Source organism: Pongo abelii, chromosome 5, assembly GCF_028885655.2.
Source record: "Pongo abelii isolate AG06213 chromosome 5, NHGRI_mPonAbe1-v2.0_pri, whole genome shotgun sequence".
NCBI classification, from domain to species: Eukaryota; Metazoa; Chordata; class Mammalia; order Primates; family Hominidae; genus Pongo; species Pongo abelii.
The window spans coordinates 141,458,752-141,465,053 of NC_071990.2; positions in this window are offsets into that span (position 1 = coordinate 141,458,752).

A 6,302-nucleotide genomic window follows, 5' to 3' on the forward strand; every position below is an offset into this window, starting at 1 on the left:
CTTGATACTGCTTATGTATACAGTTTTAAAAAGAGGAGCCATCAGCATAGCAGACCCAAAACTGTATAACTAAACATCTACAGGGAAAAGTAAAATTAATGAATATTCTATGTACCATATTGAGAAAAGAAGAATGGAAGACTAGAGATCTGACTAAAGATATGAAAGGAACATTAAGAACAGGACATGAATTAATTACTCTCATTAATTAATAAGGAGTAGTTTTAATTGCAAAGGAAAACATCTTTATAAATTATTATTTAAAGCATAATAAATGTTAATTAGAAAAATCAAGAAATTTAGCAAGCTGTCAGGGAAAGTGGTTAAATGACTTTTAGAGGATATATTCATAATATGAGAACCTAATTACTCAAATCCTGTTACTGTGTACATGGCTAGAATAGCTACAGATGTGGAATATATACTCCATATCACTGGCAATATTTTCTTATCTGATATGATAGCCAACCTAACTGTTTCATCAAACTTCTTAATTTGCTGGTAAAAATAAAAGTCAGTTGGAAATAGAGATGGAATTGACGCTTGACTAGCTCTATTAAATTCATACATTTATATTACGTACTCCTTAGAAATCTTGATGTGAGAGACAAAACAATAAATTATTCATTGTTCCCTTACTTTTCTCGTTATAGGGTAACTATTTCCCAGAGTTTTTAAAGCCTATTCTACATATCCATTTTAGAGGTATTTTTCAATATTTTGTTAATTCAAAATTTGATTGTTAATTTCATTTTATGATGAGAAGAGATAAAAGATCATAATCAAGATTGGAGAGAAAAAAAGAAAGGAAAACACAGAGAAGCAATGAGGAAAACAGAATGAAATATAAAACCTGTTGGCCCTTATCTCTTTCCACAGGTCTTTTATTTATTAGGACTGCGCCCCTCCTCCATGAAGTTACGCTCAATCAGGAGAGTATTTCATCCCCAATCATATTAAAACAAGCCCTGCCCCCTCTTCTTTCCTATTTCTTCCCAGCCCCCAGCTCACACCTTCCATCGTCTGTGAAAGATATTTCACTGTTCACGTGTTAGTGAATGAGGTCTCTCAGGGTGTTTGTCACTGTCATGTTTTGATTGTTTGTCTACATCACCCACACTTTGTTTCATCTTTAGCACACAGACATTGAAATGAAATGGTATGTAGGAAAATCCAGGTTGCCTTTATAACAAAGAGCATGTTGCCTCTTTAGGCAACAATGAAACACGATGAATAGCTATTCAATTTTTTGTAGTATTTCCAGCACTGGAGAAAGCAAAAATCTGGCCCAACATTGAGAGTGGCCATGTATTTTGTAGCCAGTACTGGAATGGCTAATTACTTTGCGGTTCTCTAAGAAGACAACAATGAGCAGGCTCCTGCCACTACATCACAACCTAAAACAAAACTGACAGATCGCACTCCACAGCTGAAACAGATGGTTGCTTACGGGGCTGACAAAGTGGATGTAAACTGTAGAGGCTTTCATTCTCTGCCACAGCCCCAAAGAGGTGAAAAGAACACCTTCATTTTTGGAAGGGGACACACACAGACACAAACACACACACATAAACATACACCCCAACATGCATGCACGCACCCCACAAAAGCTAAATTCTTGCATGCTGTCGCCTCCATAAACTATTGCAAAATCTTTAGTCATGAGAGATTGCATTCAGGGGAAATTGAAATGTGGCTCTGTGCCTTTCCACAAACATGAAGAATAATGGACTTTTAAAATATTGGAGTGGACAGGATAGAGGGAGAAATGCTTCCACCTCGAACCTGCTTCTGACTTATGAATGACAGTTTTTCAAACCATTCATTTTTAGAACCTAGGAAGACAGAGAGTATGCTAGTATGTTGAAAAGTCACAAAACTAAGAGAAAGGTGTTTTATAATTTTGAAAAGAAGGTCTCTTAATCTTCAGAGATGGGTCATTTGGCTCAGAAGTATTTAAACAAACAGTATGGTAACTGGCAATGTGTCTTTTCAAGATACTAATAAGGTGGACGGCAGGAACATGTTCAGGGATATTCTCATAGCTCTTAAGATGAGAACAAGAATGAAAAGAAAAAGAGAATGTAAACTGAAAGTCAAGGAAGCCAACTCTGCTTCAACTACTATTTTATTGGGGAACATTCTATTTATTTATTATTTATTTATTGAGACTGAGTCTTGCTCTGCTGCCCAGGCTGGAGTGCAGTGGCACCATCTTGGCTCACTGCAACCTCCACCTCCTGGATTCAAGAGATTCTCATGGCTCAGCCTCCAGAGTAGCTGGGACTACAGGCACGCACCACCACCATTTTTTTTTTTTTTATACTTATAGAAGGGAGATGGGGTTTTGCGATATAGGCCAGGCTGATCTTGAACTCCTGACCTCAAGTGATCTGCCTGCCTTGGCCTCCCAAAGTGCTGAGATTATAGGTGTGAGCCAGAGGAACATTGGTTTAAAGTAGCTCTGGCATCCCCCATGGCTTCAGTATTTCAGTGCTCTGTCATTTTGACTTGTAGATAGAACTCGCAAATGGTCGTAGAAATGCTGACCATTGTAGATTAGAAAGTTGTGTGACTTGGCTTTCCAAACTATGTGAGGCTTGAACTGTGTTCTTACTCCTCTTGTGACTTAGAAGAGTATGTTCTATCAGCTCAGGGGCAGAAAAGCTAGGTACCGTTTGCTTTGTAAAAATGCTGGAGCCCAGGGGAGGGAGACAACCTTCTCATTTGGTCCTCTAAACATTTTTGGCACTCAGTTGACTGGGATAATTGAATTGTCTCCATTTTGTAGAAGTTTTGTGAAGTCAGTTAAGTGTTATATTTTGTGTTGGGTCTCTTTTCCTCATCAGTTTCCTATTTTATTTTACAGGCTTATTCTTCCTCTTTCTACTAAATTTAATACTTCCTCTTTCTAACTCACTGTATAATCCAATTCTTAATTTATAGCTTTAGCATTTCTTTCAGTGCCTGTCCCACCTTTTTACTTTCCCATTTGGTCTTCCTCATCTGCTATTTTTACCTGGGGGATTCTATTAACTCACTGGGGCTCAGCTGTCACCTGCTGCGCATGTTAATGACCCTGCCAGCGTCCCTCTTCCTGGCTCTGCCCTGTTGCATTTTTCTGCCTTTCTCCTGACACTTCTCTGCTTCTCAGATGCGGCCACCTGCACACCAAATGAGGTCAATATGCCCCAGACGCGAAGGTGCTTCATAAAACAGTTTATTGTTGCTATTTCTTCCCAAAGCATCTCTCTCCTACCAGTTTTTCTGTTCAGAGAGCCAGCGACTCTTTTTATTCCAGCATCTTACTTAGAATTTGGGAGAGCATTTCACTTCTGCTTCTTCCTGTTTACACAGCCCCTTGGCAAATGCTTTTTGCTTTTTTTTCCCCCTTTTCACTGACAAGCTTCACAATTCACCTCTTCCTCTCTAATGTTCTCTCATGACCCAATATATTTATCACATCCTTTCCATAATATCCTCTTTGACTTTATCTGCATTTCTTCTGGTGTCTAGCCCTACAGAATTGTGTTATCGTGGCATTGTTTTGTGGGAGACATAGCAGTCAATCAAACTCTCTCCTCCTTATTATCAGAAGGCAGGGGTGGCGGGGGTGGGGGACCAGGCAAAGGGAAACATTGTGAAATGTAGTGCTCTCTCTTTTTGTCTTAAAGAGCCTGGTCCCACCCTCTTTAACACCATCTCTGTGTGTGATTCCCTGTTTTGTTCACTCAATTCCCTGTCCTCCAGGTTTTCCCAGAAGCTCTTTTCATCATTTCCAGTGAAATGTTCATGGTTGAAACATGTTTCCTCCTGTGTAACTGTGTAGATCCTTTTTGTCTTTTTCATGTTCCTGCCAGGAAAATCAAGCGCTCTGTTTGAAATGTAAACATTGCTTCTTGGTGTTCCAAACCATCAATTATCATGCCTCTAGTTATACATAAAATTTTGATTCCTCAATTTAGACTCTGTAACTAGAATGTATTACATTAACTGATGTCCCTGTCTGAAGAATCACGTAGCTGTCATTCGGTGAGGAGGTGCTGCCCTGACGGAACTGACCTGTAAGGTCTTACTTTTTTCTGGGATCTGCTGATATACCACCTCTACTCTGGTTTATTCCAAAAAGTGGGTAGGTCAGAGGAAGAGTAGAACTCGATCCCCTGCCAGGCTTCAGGGTATCCATTTTAATGATGGACAAAAGTTCTCAGCAAATATCTTCTGTTATCCTCAGCTCAAAAAAAAAAAATCTTGGCAAATATTTACCCCAATTCTCTAGTGGGCATCTCCTGCAAAGCCAGGCTCCACTTTAGAGAAAAAGCTGTTCTCTAGGGAGTGAGCTTCTGAAATTGCTTCTCCCAATATTCTATAATGTGTCAACATTCATAATTGTAATATCTATCCCTCTTTTATGGATGTGAAAAGTAAAGCAGAATGAACCTGTGTTCCTTTTAGACAGGACTTGGGTCTCCAGTATGGTGGCTTATAAATAATAAACTCAGTTTTGCCTGTATGAGTGTATATCCATGACCTAATGTATTAGCCACACGTCAACACATTTTTTATTTAACCCAGGTGTTCTGGAGGCAGGACCTTACTCTAAGGAATGAGCATGAAGCATGGACTATTCGCTTGGAAGGGAAGATGGTGGAGAGGCTGCCATGGAGAAGGCATGGGCATTCTGAAGGCTCATGGTGGGCTCCACAGAGAGACCACTTTCTGACTCATGGTAGAATCACAGCTGAAACCCTGGGATTGTCTCTTCTCTTCACTGTTCATCTCTGAAAACATAACCAGTACTTTAGTGACTCTGCTGTCATGGAATACAGTAGTGTATGAATGCTTTGAAGTGCTTAGCTCTTTCCCTGCCATCTGAAGCTCATTTGAAAACTGATAATGAACACTATGTTATTTTTAAATTATAACTCCTGCAGTTTATCTTTTGCCACCTTCATATTTAGCAGTTATCATGATACCTGTGGAAATTATTGAAGCAAAATGACCCTGTATTTTATACACACACAAACACACACGCACACACACACATGCACACCCCATACATATGGAAAATAAACATTAAGGGTGAATTCATGCAGCCACTAAAATTAAGATCAAATGGTTCAGTTAATCCTTATCGTCTAAGTGCCTGGATAATGTATGCACTAAGTATTTGGATGTCAGAGTAGACGAGTTTGTATCCTGGCTCTGTGGCGGCTAATTTTACGAGTCAATTTGGCTATACTAAGGTACCCAGTTTTGATCAAACACCAGTTTGCACACTGATGTGAGGATATGTTAGATTTAAACCTGTGGACTTTGAGATGAGATCTGGTGCATTCAGGGTGATATGGCCATAGACTAAATTTGTGGACTTTGAATGAAGCAGATTACCCTCTGTAGCATGGGTGGGCCTCATCTAATCAGTTGAAGGTCTTACAAGACTAGCTTTGCCCTCCCCCGAGGAAGAGGGAATTCTGTCCGTAAACTGTCTTTGGACTTGAACTGCAATATCAACCCTTTTCTAGCTCTTTACCCCAACAGCCCACTCTGCAGATTTTGGACTTGCCAGCTGCCACAATCATGTGAGCCAATTCCTTAAAACAAATCTTCCTTTCTCTGGTTCTGTTTCTCTGGAGAACCTTGACTAATATAACTTCCATCACTTAATAGCTGTATTACTTTGGGCAAGTCATTCAACATTCTCTGTCTCAATGTCTCCATTTCTACAAATAGAAATTATAATGGTACCTACATCACAAGAGTGTCATGAGGATTAAGTGAATTAATGTAAATAAGATTTTTAGAATAGTGCCTGACACATGGTTAACTGTTATACAAGTCTTAGATATCATTTTTGTTACGATTGTATATATAATTAAACTATATATGTTTTTTCAAACTAAAAAATGAAAATGATTTGTATTTTATTTTTTTTAAATATAAATAACAAAATAATTGGCAAAACCAAACCAAAACAGAACAAAAAATGAGACATCATATGGGTGATCATCTCCAAGCACAAACCACATTCATTAATGAATATAAAAATTAAATTGTATTCTTTTTATTTGCTTTTTCTTAAGCTTTGACTACATGGATGTTTTTGGAAGCTTGAATTCCTAAGAAAACTCCACAGCTATCCTGGCTCCTACACTGTGACTAAGTGAGGTTAAGGTCCTACTCCCATAGGGAAATAAGTTTCTATCCTCGGGGATTCTGAACAACTAGACCCCTAGGAACTTAAAAATGAGGTGCCTTCATTAGTATCTTTCTAACATGGGAAAAATACAGCCATCAGCCAT